The following is a 19502-nucleotide window of genomic DNA, read 5'->3' on the forward strand; positions in this document are numbered from 1 at the left end:
CTGGAGTCCTGTCTCACAAAATAACTGTGGAGAGAGCTCTGTTTCTGGCGTCTCTTTAACACTTCCCTAAAATGGCCCAAGACTTTGTCACTGTACATGTTGCCAACCTGGCTTGCAACAACCTTGTTAGGGTGATGTTTCTCCATAAAGCTTTCCATCTTACCCCACATAGTAAAAATCTCTTAAATTTCTGAAGAAGGCACCTTCTTCCATCTCTCTTCCTCCTCCTCTGCAGCAAGATTCTGAGCTGCGATGTGTTGCTCTTCCTGCTGAAGCTCTTGCAGCTCCTCAGTGGTGAGCTCTTCATTGTGGTCTTCCACCAATTCTTCCACATCCTCCAAACTCACATCCAACCCCATGGAACTCCCCAGTGCCACAATTGACTTTACAACAGACATAGGCTCATTAGGGTCAGTCCCAAATTCTTCAAAAACCCTCTTGTCGACACAATCTGGCCACAATTTTCTCTAGGCAGAGTTCAAAGTCCTGGTAGTCACTCCCTCCCAAGCCATACCTATAAGGGTTATGCAGTGGAGGATGCTGAAGTGTTCTCTCCAAAATTCCCTTAGGGTCAAGTGAGTGTCTGTGGTCACAGTCAAGCACCTGTGAAACATTGCTTTTGTGTAGAGTTTTTTAAAGTTTGCAATAGCCTGCTGGTCCATGGGTTGGAGGAGAGGAGTGGTATTCGGGGGCAAGAACTTTACTGTGATGAACCCAAACTCCTCGAAAATTAGGTCATCCAAGTTTGGAGGATGAGCAGGTGCATTGTCCATTACTAGCAGGCACTTGAGATCCAATTTCTTTTCCAGGAGATACTCCTTCACACTAGGGCCAAACACTTCATTGAACCACTCGACGAAAATTTCCCTCGTGACCCATGCCTTACTATTAGATTTCCAAAACACACACAATTTACTCTTCATAACATTGTTTTTCCTGAACACTCTGGGATTTTCAGAATGGTACACTAGTAATGGCTTCACTTTGAAATCCCCACTAGCATTAGCACAGAACATTAGCGTCAGCCTGTCTTTCATAGGCTTGTGTCCTGGCATTGCCTTTTCCTCTTGTGTAATGAAGGTCCTCGGGCATTTTCTTCCAAAAGAGGCCTGTTTCGTCACAATTGAACACTTGTTCAGGTTTCAGTCCTTCAGCCTCTATGTACTCCTGGAATTCATGCACATATTTTTCAGCCGCCTTGTGGTCCGAACTGGCAGTCTCACCATGCCTTACCACACTGTGTATGCCAGTACGGTTCTTAAATCTCTCAAACCAGCCTTTGCTGGCCTTAAATTCACTCACTTCACCACTATTTGCAGGCAATTTCTTTACCAAATCTTCATGCAACTGCCTAGCCTTTTCACAAATAAACGAAGTCATAAGAGTATCTCCTGCTAATTGTTTCTCATTTATCCACACCAATAATAACTTCTCAACCTCTTCCAGTACTGGTGATCTCATTTTTGTCAGCATAGTTACTCCCTTTGCAACAACAGCATCCTTTATTTCATTTTTCTTGGCCACTATGGAACATAAAGTTGTGTAGGGTTTCTTATACATCCTGGACAGTTCGGCCACACTTGTACCACTTTCATATTGTTCAATGATGGTTTTCTTAAATTCAATCGTATTTCTCACCTTCTTTACCACAGGCTTGGCACTAGGAGCTTTCTTTGGAGCCATGGTAGCTTATTTAGTACTTGCAAGCACTAAAATAAATGGAATATTATGAAATATTTCCCTGGAGCACGTGAAGGGATCTTCGCTCACTGGTAAACAATGCCAGACTGGCTGCCGCCCTGGCTCACGCCGTGGGTACGCGTCCCGGACGAACTACGACTCTCAAGTCAACCTATGAAAAGCGAGTCCATGTTTATACGAAAATACCTCTATGATTGGCGAATTTTACGATTGCCGGGAACTACGAAAAACGGGGGACCACTGTATATATATATATATATATATATATATATATATATATATATATATATATATATATATATATATATATATATATATATATATATTATATATATATATATATATATATATATATATATATATATATATATATATATATATATATATATATATATATATATATATATATATATATATATATATATATATATATATATATATATATATATATATATATATATATATATATATATATATATGCATGCATGCATGCATGCTTTTATGGGTTACTTTAAGAAGTGCCAACCCTTAAGAGTTTAGTTGGAAATTCTGAAATATTCAATACTTTTATCTAGGTTTAATTTCATTAGTTTGGTACAAATTAATATGGTAAATTATTTGAAATGTTTTGCGAGTTATTCTTTTATTGCAATAATAGGAATTAAAAGTATCTGAATTCGTGTTGCCACTGTTTGACGCAACTGTTGGGTGGTACGAGTTGAAATATTTCACCACGTTATGCACATTGTGGCTTATGTTATTATTAGTAATTAGAACTATGTTACGACGATTTATGGGGTTGTGGCTGAGTACCACGGATTTTTCTTTTTGAAAAAGCTTTTTTTTAGGACTGTTCTTGAGTTTTACCATTTTATTCTTGTGCTATGCCTTTGTCCATGCCTTGTTGTCAGTGAAGGGCTTTTCATCTGAGGAATTGGAGTCATCCTTCCCTTCCTTGGGTCGAACCTGATTGCCACCCCATTCTTCAATCGTTATGAAATCCCTAGAGGTTCAGCGCTTCCTGCAACTATATTACTCTGTTGCTTTTTCTGCAAAATTTATGGAGAAATTCGATGTCTAGCATATTAATTTTTTTTCACTATAGTTCGTCTCAGAGTTGAAGTTTAATATCTGGCCAGTGACCAAGGCACGTTGAAGTATTTCAACGCTGTCTTCATCACTGATACAGTATTATCAAGGCTAGTCGTCATGTTTTCCTAGCTTACCTGGAGTATACCAGGAGAGGGTTTCGGGGGTCAACGCCCCCGCAGCTCGGTCTGAGACCAGGCCTCGTGGTGGGTTAGGGTCTGATCAACCAGGCTGTTACTGCTGGCCTCACACAAACTGACGTACGAACCACAGCTCGGCTGGTCAGGTACTGACTTTAAGTGCCTGTCCAGTGCCTTCTTGAAGGCAGTCAGGGGTCTATTGGTCATCCCCCTTATGTATGCTGGGAGGCTGTTGAAGTCTTGGGCCCCGGATGCTTACTGTGTTGTCTCTGTCTACTCGTGGTGCCCCTGCTTTTCATTGGGGAAATGCTGCATCTTCTGCAGAGATGTACTCTGCAATTTGATACAACAGGACAATCACTGTTCTGTAATTATGGTAATTTTTTTGCTACCGTAGTTCTGCATTTATCTTATTTAGGTTACTCTGTACCGTCCTACCTGCCACACCATGGCATGAGAAGTAACAGTGATTGAATCTTTTAGGTCTAAGGGAAAGACTTGGTACTGGTTGTTTCTTTTAAACTAATTACTAAATAATGTTTGGCATTTACTATATCATATGTACTATGGATTTTACCGAGCTTCTGTGTATACAGTAGACCGTTGTTTAACACGATAGTTACGTTCCTGAAAATACCAAGTTAGGTAATATCGTGTTAAATGAACTGAAGAACTTATGGGAAAAATGGGGTTACGTTCCTGAGATCCCCAAAAAAGCCAAAACTTTTTTTTAGGCCTCCACATCTTACAAAAATAAAAGTGAATATGTAATTGTAGTTTATTGCTGTGATGTATTATGTTGTTTTTACTGCTTAAGACTACAAATGTAACAGAAATAATAGTATTTCTTACCTTAAATTGTGGGTGCTGGTGTTTGTGGATGATTGTGAAGAGAGTGGAGAGTTATGTTGTGGTCCTACTGGGCTGAGGTGGATGGTAGAGGTTCTGGTACTGAAGTTGATGGTTGTACTGGAGTGTCTAACTTTGTCATTCACTCAATCAAGTCATTCAGTAAGTCAGTCAAGTCTTTCAGCAAGTCAGTAAGTCATTCAGTAAGTCAGTCAAGTCTTTCAGTAAGTCAGTCAAGTCATTCAGTAAGTCAGTCAATTCATTCAGTAAGTCAGTCAATTCATTCAGCAAGTCAGTCAAGTCATTCAGTTAGTCATTCAAATCATTCAGTAAGTCAGTCAGGTCATTCAGTTAGTCAGTCAAATCATTCAGTAAGTCACTCAAATCATTCAGTAAATCAGTCAAGTCACTCAAATCATTCAGTAAATCAGTCAAGTCACTCAAATCATTCAGTAAATCAGTCAAGTCACTCAGTAAGTCATTCAGTTAGCAGTCAGTCAGCCTTAGTACTAAGTCAGTCAGCCACTAAATCAGTCAGTCACACAAACTTATGTTTACCTTTTTTTATGTGTACAAAGTAACACTTCATTATGGCCACAGTATGTCTTGTCTAATATCTTTGTTTCCTTCGTTAATTCTAAGACTTAAATGTTTACACATTTTCTTGCCACTTTGAGCAACACTGGTATGCTTACTGGGTGTCATGATTGCTTGGTAGATACAAGATATAGCAATTATAAGATCAAAACACAATTCACAATCACAAGCTTGTAGCAGAGAAGTTGGACTGGACACGTATGAAGGACGAATGCTTTGACGGTGGGGTGGTGTCAGAGTGTGGCTGGGGACCGCGGGAGGTCTTCTTAGCTGAACCACAATAAGGCGGCCGCAAACTGAACCGTGTTAAATTCATCATATGACGTGTTACATAAAATTGTGCCGCAATTCTTCAATCGTGCTATACTCAAATCGTCCCAAATAAACTTGTGCTAAATAACGGTCTACTGTACTTTTACATTAATTCCTATTAATTATCTTTCCATCTCACTCCTTCTCCCTTCCTCTCGAGTATCTCATTTTCTCTCCATTAAACTCTTTCTCTTAAATTCTCCACAAATCGATTAACTTCTCCACTTATCTGTCCTCCATTCATTATCATCATTTACTTCCATTTCAGGGTTATTGCCTCCCATCAATACTCACTCTTGTGAAAGACGTGCAGACTTCCTTTCCGCTGGCAACAAATTTAGACTTGCAACTCCCACACATTTCCTTTCGTTCACCTTCAAAGATTTTCAAGTTTGCTTTACTCTTTGTTCATTATTTGTGTCTGAAGGGAGGCTCCCGTAACTGTTTATTTGCTACCATTTTGTCCTAGGAACATGTCGATTAGACACTAGGCCTGTTGTATATGCGTGTGTGCGTGTGTGCGTGTGTGCGTGTGTGTGTGTGTGTGTGTGTGTGTGTGTGTGTGTGTGTGTGTGTGTGTGTGTGTGTGTGTGTGTGTGTGTGTGTTCGCGCGCGCATGTGCTCGTGTGTGCGCATACGTGCGCTATAAGTGTAAAAATGCTAGGGAAAAACTTTCCTACTTTATTAGTTCTTCCAATTATTTTAAAAGGTTCTTTCCTACGTCTGCCCTGTCGGGAGGTAGGTGAGGGAGACCCATCGGGAGACTTATGAACCTCTATATAAATTGTCAGGAGCCAGGTGTAGGCGACTCACATCCCCACAACTGCTTCTCAGGAGGCAGGTCTGGGGGTCTCAAGCTCTCGCACCCGTCTTGTCAGGAGATGCGAGTAGCAGACTCACCCCCCCCTACCCACCTTATCAGAAAGCAGTGTATATATCTTAATTTTAAGTTCTAAGAAATAACGTGATATATTTCCACGAGGCTGAGATTCTTTGTAAAACTGAAACTGATGCAACTAAAACATTATCCCAAAGGGACGATGCTCAAAGAAAAAAAAACGCCCTACATGTTTCTGAAATCACTATGAGAGCTTTAACATGATGAACTCCTGAATATAACACAAAAAAAAAATCCCCGCTGAACGATACCGCCCAAATTAATATTATGGAAGATAGTCAGGCTGTATCCATGGCAGGAGAGGGGTGACTCCAGTTCTTTTCATTAAGAACTCTTCTCCAGTACCAAGGCATACCCTTGAAGGATACATGTTCCTTAATTCTACATATTTTAAATCACCTTAACATCAATTTTCCCCTCTAAAATCTGTTGCACAGTTTTTGCAAATTCTTGGTATACCTTTTGTTTTTATTTGCATTGGAACTAGCCAAGATTCTGACTTTGTAATATTTACTTAACAAAATTTACCTAAGATAATAAGTTATTGGCATATTTAACTTTTTTTTTTTTTTGGAAGGGAAGAAATGGGACTGGGTAGAAATCTTGAAGTGACCTTAGTGTGTTCTTAAAAGTTCTTCCTTAACACATACAATAAAGAAGCGACGGGAGTTATTAACACTTCGCTGGTTACTAATAAGGCAGAATGTTTTTCACTTCAAAAGGTTTATATCATTTGTTAGTACATATGTGAGTGTCGGTAACTTGTTTCTAAACAAGTAGACCCTAAGAGGTGACTATGGCAGCTGCTCCCATAAAACACAAGAGGAACTCAGTCGTGTAATGGGGACAACAAGTAACAAAAGCAACATATATAAAGTTCAGACATTAAGAAAATATATAGGAACAGAGATATACATAAACCTAGATGCAAGAATTGTGGGTGTGTGGATTTGCCAGGTACATTGGTGTTCGTTAACTCTTAAGTCTAGGTTACGTTACGTTAGATTAGGACGTATAAATCTATAAAAAACATATTAAACTATAAATAATCAAATTTAAAAAAATAAGCAACGAACGTCAGGTAGCGGTGTGGGCAAGACCTGGAAACGTTCAAATATGTAACAGCATGATGAGTCTGCCATCGTTATTTTATTTATTTCCGCTGATTCTCATAATTCTTTTTCCTATGGTCATTCATATGTCTAGAGAATTTTATGCTAATGACAAGCTTTTGAAAGGGAGAGGAGGCGCAAATTCCACGTGTTCTTAAGGAAAACTCTATGAATAAATATCTTTTTCTCCCGAGTGCACTTTAGATGTGAAGTCCCAGTTTCTTGAAAATGAGTTAAAATGCAATTTTTTTTTCTTTATTAAATAAGCGAAACTTCCAGAGACACAAACACCAGAATTAAGAAACTTCTACTTGGAAAACCCACAACAACATTCACTCTTCCCGGATAAGGACAAATAGGAAATATTTTTTCAGAAACCAGGTAAAGGTAGGGAGATGCGAAGAAATGGCAGCCATTCAAAGAAATTTTTTAAATTGCACCACACATGAGTTCACTCGTACGCTGTTATGTTTCTCCTGGTCTTTCTGCCCTCAATTTTTACTTAAATTTTTTCCTCGTAAGTCATCCCTCTAAGCTTTTTCCAGTCTTGTTGCAAATATCCAAACTTGTTTTACATTTAGAGTCGCGCTCCTGTTCTTTACAGAAGGATGATGAATATTTTATGGTTCTTATTAAGTGTGGCGAGATAAATAATGTACACGAAAACTGGAAAGATTGGCTGGAATATTCAAGGCTGCCTCTGCAGCCACACTTTTATTCATACCAAATTATATGGTTTGCCAAATTATATGCCATATCAAATAATATGGTTAGATGAAGTGGGTAGGGACTCTAGGATTCTTGACGAAACAGAATAGGGAGCAAGGGAACAGGTTACTGCTGAAGAAGCGGATGAGCCGAATCAATGTAGGAAATGCTTCAATCGTAGCGTAATAAGTGAAATCAATTAGAGATAGTAAGCAAAACCCATTCACAGTTTCAAGATTGAGTATGATCAGTCTCTAAAGTCCAGGAATAAGTCAAGCCTTAACCCACTCAGCTACAGATACGTCAAAGTAGCTTGCCGGACTGCAAGCCATGTTTCGCATAAGTGGACCCTAACTCATCACACAGAGCCCCTGTGTAATGAGTTAGGGTCCACTTTTTATGCGAATCTATCCACCGTCCATTCTCTTAAATTCCATTTACTGGATAGATAACACTTCCAAAGAAATGTCTACTGTTTTCATTCTGTTGCTGATATAAAACTGATTAAAACCCTAGAGATCTATATAGACGAATATTTCGTTGTTTGAGAGCATGAATTTATTAACGAGAAATTTCAAAAGCAGCTGAATTTGCCATAACAATCAACAAATTCCCAAAAATTACATTCTCATTGACTAAGAAATATTTTAGTTAAAAAAAAATAACAATTTCTGTTAAGTACATTTGATTTACGTGACTAATTCGTTAGGAAAATTTCTAAAACGTCAAAACATATTGCCCGAAACGTAAGTAATCAAAATTTATGAAGAAAAAAAGAGGTAAGTGGCGCACTGAGGTATCTATGGAGATGAACGTTATCCATGGAGGCAAAGAAGGGAATGTATGAGAGCACAGTAGTACCAATACTCTTCTTATATGGGTGTGAAGAATAGATTGTAAATGCTGTAGCAAGGATTAGGCTGGAGGCAGTAGAGATGTCGTGTTCAAGGGCAATGTGTGACGTAAATAGTACGCAGAGAATTTGTAGTGTGAAAATTAGGAGGTGGTGTGGAACTACTAAAAGTATTATTCAGAGGGCTGCAGAGAGGTTGTTCAGGTGGTTTGATTATTTAGAGAGGATGGAGCAAAATGAGGGTGTATAAATCTGTAGTGAAGGAGAGAAGGGGTAGGGGTCGTCCAAGGAAAGGATGGAAGGAGGGGGTGAAAGAGATTTTGGGTGTAAGGGGCTTGGACATACAGCAGGCATGTGTGATCATGTTAAACAGGAGTGAATATAGACGAATGGTTTTTGGGACTTGACGAGCTGTTGGAGTGTAAGCACGGTAATATTTTGTGAAGGGATTCAGGGAAACCGGTTAGCAAGATCTGAGTCCAGGAGGTGGAAAGTACAATGCCTGCACTTTAAAGAAGGGGTTTGGGATATTTGCTGTTTGGAGTGATATCTGAATTGTCATATCTACGCGCTCTGCAAAGATTCATTATTTATGAATGATGGGGAAAGTGTTGAATAATGCTGAAAGTGTTTCTTTTTTGGGGTTACTCTACCTCGATGGAAGACGGCCGAAGTGTTGAAAAAAAAAGTATATAAAAATGTAACAATTTCGGTAAATTATATACACAACAATACAGGAATCAGCTCAAAGCGCATATCACATAATTTTTATTGAAAATGAATGTTGAAAAGTTTGAAAAATAATGTCATACACGTAATATCCATCAGTGTAGCTATTACCTGATAGCACCATTTAACTACATCATAATATTTAAACGAATTTCCATGTTAAATAAAGCATATGACATTTACTTAATCACTGCAATTTTGGAATTGTAGATAGTGTGAATGTGTGTGTGAAATTAACTATTTGCAATTACCTATTTGTAGTTACATTATTATTATTATTATAATCAAGGGGGAAGCGCTAAACCCGGAGGATTATACAGCGCCTGGGGGGGGGATGTGGAAGGCATTCAGGCTTAATTCGGGGAACTGGAGCACAGATCCAATTCCCTAAATCAAGAGCCCCTCACCAACATCAAGGAACCTTCCTTGAGGGGATTTGTAGTTACAGGAGCAGAGCTACGCTCGTGGTTTCCCGTCTGCGTGTTTAAGTGTGTTAGTTATCATTTGTCAAGGGCACTTGTCGCTAAGACACTTGGCCTGTGTGTGTGTGTTAGTTACCATTTTGTCCTAGGCACATGTCGATTAGACACTAGGCCTGTTGTATATGCGTGTGTGTGTGTGTGTGTGTGTGTGTGTGTGTGTGTGTGTGTGTGTGTGTGTGTGTGTGTGTGTGTGTGTGTGTGTGTGTGTGTGTGCGCGCACCCGCGTCTGCTCACCTATATGCCGTTGCAGGGGTCGAGTCACAGCTCCTGGCCCCGTCTCTTCGCTGGTCGCTACTAGGTCTATTCTTTTCCGGCTGTATGTCTGGTATCAAAGTTGATTAATAAACAAAAGCTATCAAGAAAGTGACATGACTTTTACAATATCCTCAGTGTCATTACGGCTTTTTGCTGTTTTTTTGTTTGTTTGTTTGTTTGTTTTTGGTTCTTGTTTTACAGTGTCTAAAGCTCTGTACTCGTACCTGCTTAATTATTTTTCGACAATCAAAAATATAAACCGGAGCAAAGAAAGATTTTTTCCGCTTTCGTGAGATGAGAATATTTGAGAATTTTCAGCGCTTGTGTTCAAGGAAAATCTATATTTTTTTTTATTTTTATTTTCACAAACGTCAATGTTTTCAACATTTTACTCATGAAAAAAAAAAAACTCGGACACTATCAATATGGCCGGTCCGTTCAATTTGTAAGGCAAGGTCCAGTTATTAATTCTAATATACCTCTATTACATTTTGCCATACTTGTTGTCCCCAAGTTTGTGTAAACTACGACTTAGACAGTTTAAATGTAACTGACTCCCTTTCCTAAATAGTCTGAGATCTGAATATAGTATGCTTGTGTATGAATCTGCGCACAAATATAAACAAATTATTTAAAAGAGGATTCGAGTCCAGCTTTTGTGAATTCCCTTTCACACAGGCCTCTATGAGCATGAAATAATACACGAATTAGCTGAATTAGCATTGAACAGAGAGAATGTCGAGCATATGTATTTTTTCAAACAACGGTGTAAGAAACGTTGTCAAAAAAGAACATGAGTTTGAAGAAAGCATAGCAGCAAATACGAAATAAAAAGGTCAGTGGACTGCAAGATGTTGCTGCTAGAGTAAGGTTAGGCAATAAGAATCACTGGCAGTACGTTTAGTATGCAGATACCAGCGAAATACGCAGTGTTTGGACAGTGGAACACTGTGACAGTGTCCACACATTCAACCTTTCAGAGACACCAGGATGTCTTAAATCACTTCTTTGTTAATGATGTCTGAAATGTTGAGTTAGTATCCATATTTTGCGTCGACTAGATGAATGAACTATTTCTTGAGACCGCAACCAAATAATGACGGTTTTTTAAGCGGCAACAGCTGTCGTATTTTTTTGCGGTTGTTTCTCCCTACTGCATTTTGTACATTACATATATGAAGTAATTGTAATATATAAAATGACTAATGTTTTTTGATGTAAGTATGCCTGGTGGGGTGTGATACGTCCCCAGTGTGACCTCTGTAATCCTCCTTTTTGTGTGCTACCTGGAGGCTATTCCGGGGGGGATCAACGCCCCCGCGGCCCGGTCCATGACCAGGCCTCCCGGTGGATCATGGCCTGATCAACCAGGCTGTTACTGCTGGCCGCACGCAGTCCGACGTACGAGCCACAGCCCGGCTGATCCGGCACTGACTTTAGGTATCTGTCCAGCTCTCTCTTGAAGGCAGCCAGGGGTTTATTGGCAATTCCCCTAATGCTTGATGGGAGGCTATTGAACAGTCTTGGGCCCCGGACACTTATGGTGTTTTCCCTTAGTGTACCAATGGCGCCCCTACTTTTTATTGGGGGCATTTTTGCATCGCCTGCCCAGTCTTTTACTTTCGTAGGGAGTGATTTCTGTGTGCAGATTTGGGACCATTCCTTCCAAGATTTTCCAAGTGTAGATTATGATATATCTCTCCCTCCTGCGTTCCAACGAGTACAAGTCAAGTGCTTCCAAGCGTTCCCAGTAGTTAAGGTGCCTGACAAAACTTATACGTGCAGTAAAGGATCTCTGTACACTCTCTAGATCTGCGATTTCACCTGCTTTGAATGGAGATGTTAATGTACAGCAGTATTCCAGCCTAAAGAGAACAAGTGATTTGAAAAGGATCTTCATTGGCTTGGCATCTCTCGTTTTGAAAGTTCTCATTATCCATCCTATCATTTTCTTTGCACGTACAATCGTGGCACTGTTGTGATCCTTGAAAGTGAGATCCTCAGACATTACTACTCCCAGGTCCCTTACATTATTTTTCCGCTCTATTGTATGGTCAGAGTCCGTAGTATACTCTGTTCTAGTTATTATCTCCTCCAGTTTTCCATAACGGAGTAGTTGGAATTTGTCCTCATTGAACATCATATTGTTTACCGTTGCCCACTGGAAAACTTTGTTTATATCTTCTTGGAGGTTAACCGCGTCCTCAGCAGATGACAGCCTCATGCAGATCCTAGTATCATCAGCAAAGGATGATACGGTGCTACCGCTCACTGTACAATAAACTAGCCGCTCAGGCTAGTAGGTCAGTTGTCTGCTGCCTTTGGTTTATACCATAAACAAGTTCCTTGTCGTGGCTGCCCTGAGTGTCTACCATGGGCAGGTCAGGTATCAGCTGCCTGGAGTTCAGTGTAAGCAGGTCCGGCGTCTGATGCCTTACCGGCGACGATGACGATTTCCTCTCTTCTAATTCAATAGCTCTTGGCTCGTCCACCCCTGCCCTTCGCCCCCATCACCCACGGGTTATTGACATCCTTTTCACCAAAAGTATTCGTTGTTCTAGCACCAACAATGGCCAAGTGAGTACAAGAGTTGAAGTTGATCTTTAATATATATTAACACATCTTTACATCTGATATTATGTAGGTCTGATTGATCGCTTTAGTGCGATTAAGATATCTCAGTGAACACCTGCTGACTGAACTGTCGAACTGCTGAATGACTGAATAATCAGTTTAAATGTGTTAAAAGACCCTTTTTGAGCTATCTTCCAAGACGATAATGCACCAATTCACACCGCTAGAGTTGCTCAAAATTGGCATGAATATTGGCATATCATCGAGCATCTATGGGGTCAATTGGAACAGCAAGTCAGGAAATGATTTCCTCAGCCGTCGTCTTTGGAAGAGTTAGAGCAGGTGTTGCTTGATGAATGGCTCAAAATTTCTCCTGCATACTGAATCAATTCCTCGATGAGTTGGTGCTGTTTTAGCTTCAAATGGAGGACCAACTCCATACTGAAAATAAAATTTGTTAAATAACAAAGTGTTCATATTATCAGTAACCACTAAAGGAGCTATTTCTCTCTCTCTCTCTCTCTCTCTCTCTCTCTCTCTCTCTCTCTCTCGCCATATGGAGACTGAGAGGGAAATTTGTTAACTGCTCTGCGCTCAGGCACGAGTGTTGGTCTGTTATGTAAAGAAGCAGGTAAGTTTTACACTTAATTACATTCAGTGTACCCTATTTTCCTCCGTTTCTTAAAAGTTCCTATTTCTGTAATTATTCCTTTCTGATTTAAAAACCCTGATCTGAGACCTAATCGTAGGGGCAATGGTCCCCTGGGCAATTAACAGATTATCTTTCCCTCTTTCTCTCCCTCCCTCCCTTTCGTTATTAACGAGCCCTCTCACAATTGTTCAAAACATATAATATACTGTACATGTCTCTTCTGAATTAGTTTAATGACTTAAAACTTCGAAGAATGAAATGAGGCGATTTTACATTACTTAAACCTTCAAGTTGTTCATACACTCCTAGGAAGCATCTTCATGATTTGTCGAGGTCACTTTGGCCAAGTTTCAATGTGGGGACTTGAGTTATTTATTATGAATCTAAATTCTATAAACTCTAAAAAAAAAATCTAGTGAATACAGGGGATATAGCGTATATACTAAAAAATACTGATTATAAACGAAAAGAACAGAAATACAGGAAGAATTCTTAACTTGGAAAAAAAAAAAAATATCTCGCCTCGTCTACTGTGCCCGACTCTGTTTACAAAGCCCTGAGACGAAACAAACTTGCTTGTAGTGCAAAGCGTTTGGTCTTTTGTAAACATTTCTGCTTTGAAGTCGTATAAACACTGGGCAACTATAATTACGTTACCCGGAGAGCAAATGTTGCTGGAGATACTAAGAAATTGCAAGTTAAATACTCTAAATCTGGCAAGCTTAATTATTGCTCTCATAGCTTTACTAGACAATGAACTTCTTTGGGTCACATTATCAGTAGCTACGAAAGGTGATTAAGATACAAGCAAAACAATCCTATGAAATTGCTATTCATCAATCGAAATATGAGTATTTTTTGCATGTTAAATTATTATCATTATTACATTCACATGGATCACACAGGAAGCCAAGAAAATTAACTATATTCCACAATCCACAAAACTACTTTCGGACCTAATAAATACTCAAAACCCGATTACTATTATGCAACCTAGTATTCTCATCATTTTCTTCTCATTATAAATGTGCAACCACAAATTTTTATCATTAAAAAATAGTATGTACTATGGACAGGTTGATGCATAATGCATGTGCTACACCTGAGTATCTGTACTCAGACCTTTCGCCTGCGCAGCACATTGTTTACAATTTAACAGAAAGGCAGCTTTTATAGAATTAGTGGAACAAATGGAGACGTTATTTTTAAGGTGTCCAGTCCCTTAACCCTGATAAAGGGTGCTCAGTCCCTTAACCTGGATAAAGGGTATTCAGTCCCTTAACCTGGATAAAGGGTATTCAGTCCCTTAACCTTGATAAAGGGTGTTCAGTCCCTTAACCCTGATAAAGGGTGCTCAGTCCCTTAACCTGGATAAAGGGTATTCAGTCCCTTAACCTTGATAAAGGGCGTTCAATCCCTTAACCCTGATAAAGGGTGTTCAGTCCCTTAACCCTGATAAAGGGTGTTCAGTTCTTAACCTTGATAAAGGGTGTTCAGTCCCTCAACCCTGATAAAGGGTGCTCAGTCCCTTAACCTTGATAAAGGGTATTCAGTCCCTTAACCTTGATAAAGGGTATTCAGTCCCTTAACCTTGACAAAAATGGTGTTCAGTCCCTTAACCTTGATAAAGGGTGTTCAGTCCCTTAACCTTGATAAAGGGTGTTCAATTCCTTAACCTTGATAAGGGGTGTTCAGTCCTTTAACCTTGATAAAGGGTGTTCAGTCCCATAACTTTGATAAAGGGTGTTCAGTCCCTTAACCTTGATATAAGGTGTTCAGTCCCTTAACCTTGATATAGGGTGTTCAGTCCCTGAACCTTGATCTGTCTTATTACTGAAAAAGCGGAAAGTCTCCTCATTCCTCATTAATGAATCTCAGCACGGTTTTACAAAGGGGCGTTCCTGTCTTACGAATTTACTAACTTTTTTCACTAAGGTATTTGAGGTAGATCATGGTACTGAATATGATATTGAGTATATGGACTTCAGTAAGGCTTTCGATAGAGTTCCACATCAGAGGCTATTGAGGAATTCATGTATTTCTCCCTAACCCCCCCCCCCCCGTTTCTATTATTTGTAAATATAATGAAATATATTTGTGTTCATATGCAGCAGTATGAGGTCACACGTCCCTCTCGTATTAGCAGCAGAGCAAGCAACGACAGGAAAAGAACCAGGCACTGGAGGAGGAGGAGGAGGAGGAGGAGGAGGAGGAGGAAGAGGAAGAGGAAGAGGAAGAGGAAGAGGAAGAGGAAGAGGAAGAGGAAGAGGAGGAGGAGGAGGAAGAGGAGGAGGAAGAGGAGGAGGATGAGGAGGAGGAGGAGGAGGATGAGCAGCAGCAGCAGCAGCAGGAAAAGGAGGAGGAGGATTAGGAGGAGGAGGAGCTGAAGCAGGAGGAAGCACTAGCAGCAGCAGCAGCAGCAGCAGCAGCAGGTGATGGTGGTGATGGTCCAGCAGTTGTATCAGTAGAGTCAATAGAAGCTGCAATAGCAACAGCCGCAGTAGCAGAAACAGTAACAATAACACCTACGGTAGCAGCATGAGTAACAGCATCTACAGTAACAGCAATAGTAACAAATAGCTGCATCAGTAACACAATCATCAGAAACAGCAGAAGCATCTTTCAACATTAATCGTAAATTGTACCACTAACAGGCATCGCAGCATAAGCTGCAGAAACTGTCACATTAACATAAGCCGCAGCTTATGTTAATGTTGAAAAAATGCTAAGATTTGCGAAACGCTTTGTTATATTAGGTCAATCAACGCTACTGACAAAAAGTTAAAAAAAATACACACACTAACACACTCACAACCCAGAACAATAATGCAATAAAATACATTCAGACTGATAAATACATCCATAAAAAAGCTATTATGCTAAAAATTTTAACTGATGAATTTTAACGTCAATATTTTTTCTTAAACTTTTCACAAGATCTGTCGAGGTTCTGAGGTAATCATAAAAGATATGACTGGGTAAAAGTTCCTCAGTCGTAGACAGTTAAAATGCATTATATAAACTCGTGGAGAGAGAAGCAGATATTACCAGGATACCCAAGAGATATGTTTAAAAGACATTCAAAACAAAGTTATAGTAAAGGCAAAGCAATTGTTCAACAAACAAAGAGATAGTAGAGGGCAACAAGTCACTCGCTCCCTTAAGGTTTACTATACAAATAGTAGGAGTCTACGAAATAAGATAGATGAGCTAAGATTACTTGCAAGTGCAGGTAATATAGATATTATTGCTATAACAGAGACCTGGTTCAACTTGAAAGATAGAGAAATGCCTTATGAATGCAACATGCAGGGTTATAAACTATTCCACAACAGGAAGGGTGGTGGAGTGGCGATGTATGTCAGAGATAATTTAAATTGTTGTGTTAGACAAGATATAAGATTAGAAACATCATACACAGAATCTGTTTGGCTACAGTTTCTCGAGGGTCGTGAAAAATTATTTTGGGTGTGATTTATAGGCCCCAAAACCTTCATACGGAGCGCAGTAAGCTGTTATGGGACGAAATTTAAAAGGCGTCTAGATATGATAATGTTGTGTTAATGGGAGATTTTAACTTTACACAAATTGACTGGAAGAATGTGACAGGAAATCTTGAGTCTAGTGACTTTCTTGATATTGTTCAGGATTGCTTTTTGAAACAGTTTGTGACAGAACCAACTAGAGGAAACAACCTGCTTGACTTGGTTCTTGCCAACAAAGAATCACTAATTAATCATCTTGAGATTAATGAAGAGCTTGGGGAAAGCAAACACAAATCACTTAGTTTCAATATATCATGGAAGTACCCAGATAACTGCAATCAATTCTGTCCCAGACATCTGCTAGGCCGACTTCATGGGACTGAAAAATTACCTGAGTGGGCTAAATTGAGATGACCTGAGTATGAGTCAGGTAGGTGGTGTTGGTTGCCAATATTTCAGAGCATAGTTCTAGCTGCCCGGACAACTTTTGTTCTGAGTAGGGAAATTAGATCTAACAAAAATGATCCCAAATGGATAAACAATAGATTCAAACATCTCACTGATCAATAGAGAGGCATATATAGCCGTATCAAAAGAGGGGATGGACAGTTAAGAAATCAATATATTCAATTAGAGAGAAATAAAAAAAAGGAATAAGAAAAGTAAAAAGGAATTATGAGGCCAAAGTTACAACGGATTCGAAGACTAACTCAAAAGGGTTCTTTCAGGTATACACAAGTAAGATTAGGGACAAGATAGGCCCACTTAAGAATAACTCAGGTCAGATCACTGACAGTGATAAGGAAATGTGTGAACTCTTCAACACTTACTTCCTCTCAGTTTTTACTCAGGAACACACTAGCGAAATTCCAGAAGTAATAAATTATGAAGAACAGGTAACTAGTAACATGGTTCTCAGACAAATAGAGAAATTAAAACCTAACAAATCCCCAGGCTATGATGAACTGTTTGCAAGAGTTTTAAAGGGATGTAAAGAGGAACTTAGCATACCCTTTTCTAATCTTTTCAATATATCACCACAAAGTGGCATAGTGCCAGACAAGTGGAAAATGGCAAATGTAACACCTATTTACAAGGCAGGTGACAGGTTCTTAGCTTCGAACCAACAAGCCTTACCTCCATAGTGGGAAAATTTATGGAATCAATAATTGCCGAGGCAATTCGTAGCCATCTTGAAAGGCATATATTGATTAATGAATCTCAGCACGGTTTTACAAAGGGGCGTTCCTGTCTTACGAATTTACTAACTTTTTTCACTAAGGTATTTGAGGTAGATCATGGTACTGAATATGATATTGAGTATATGGACTTCAGTAAGGCTTTCGATAGAGTTCCACATCAGAGGCTATTGAGGAAACCTAAGGCACAAGGAATAGGAGAAATTTTTTCCTGGGTAGAGACATGGTTGACAAATAGGCAGCAGAGTTTGCATAAATGAGGAGAAATCAGAATGAGGGTACGTCACAAGCGGTGTTCCACAGGGGGGTCAGTGCTGGGCCCCTTGTTGTTCACAAGTTACATAAACGACATAGGGAATAAATAGCGACATAAGCAAACTTGCTGATGACTCCAAAACAGACCGTCCAATTCATTCTAATGAGAACATTAGAGCACTCCAGGACGATTTGAATAGACTGATGCAGTGGTCGGAGAAGTGGCAGATGCAGTTTAATATAAACAAATACAAAGTTCTAAATAACAAAAAGGCACAATACCGTGACTGGAACAATACACAAATAACCCGCACACAGAAGAGAGGAGCTTACTAACGAAAAGGAGAGCAGGATGGGTATATATAGGCAGGAATTGGTAGTAGTAGTAGTAGTGGTAGTAGTAGAGGTGGAAGGAAGTAGTAGTTGGGAAGTGGTAAGAGTAGGAGGGGCCAGTCAAATACTAAGAAAGAGGAGCACTGCAAGGGAGCTAGGTGCCCACAGAGGGTAAAAGCTGCACAGTTCTGGTCACCTTATTACAGAATGGATATAAATGCACTGGAAAACGTACAAAGGAGGATGACAAAGTTGATCCCATGTATCAGAAATTTTCCCTGAGGATAGACTGAGGAGCCTGAATCTGCACTCTCTAGAAAGGTGTACAATTAGGTAAGATATGACTGAGGTGTATAAATGGAATACAGGAATAAATAAAAGGGATGTAAATAGCGGGCTAAAAATACCTAGCCTAGACAAGACTCACAGCAATGGCTTTAAGTTGGAAAAATTCAGATTCAGGAAGGATACAGGTAAGCACTGGTTTGGTAATAGAGTTGTGTATGAATGGAACACACTCCCGAGTACCGTCATAGAAGCTAAGACGTTGTGTAGTTTTAAAAATAGGTTAGATAAATACACGAGTGGATGTGGGTAGGTGTGAGTTGGACCTGACTAGCTTGTGCTACTAGGTCAGATGCCGTGCAGGTCCAATTCTCCTACCGGCTTTAAGCCGGTAGGAGAATTGGACCTGCCTCACATGGGCCAGTAGGCCTGCTGCACTGTTCCTTCTTTCTTATGTTCTTATGTGGTCTTTCCTCTATGTGCAAAGAACAGTCTCAGTGACGATTCTTGACGAGGGAGGGTGAAACGCTCACGTTTTGTCGAACCCTTTATAACCTGCTATTCATCTATATGGTCCACCAGGCTAATCACCAGTGGCCCATGAAGTCACTGAGGCAGAAGTCTTAATACAGAAATTTTTGCCTTACCATGCATCAGTACATTACTCGAGACTTAATGTGCTGGCTACCACAAGAAACAGCGTCAGTAGCAATAGCAGCAGTATAAAATTTAGCAGCAGCATGACAAACCGTTGCAGTAACAAAAGAAACAGTAAAAGCAGCAGAATTGTCGAAAAAAAATCAGTAGAGAGGGCATCAGAAACATTACCAACGTCAGTAGATGCAGCACCAGTAAAAGCAGCGGTAGTAAAAGCAGCGGCAGTAAAAGCAGCAGCAGTAGTAAAAACAATGGTAATAAAGCAGCAGCAGCAGCAGCAGCAGCAGCAGCAGCAGCAGCAGCAGCAGCAGCAGCAGCAGCAGCAGCAGCAGCAGCA

The sequence above is a fragment of the Cherax quadricarinatus genome, chromosome 31, assembly GCF_038502225.1.
Source record: "Cherax quadricarinatus isolate ZL_2023a chromosome 31, ASM3850222v1, whole genome shotgun sequence".
Taxonomy (NCBI): Eukaryota; Metazoa; Arthropoda; class Malacostraca; order Decapoda; family Parastacidae; genus Cherax; species Cherax quadricarinatus.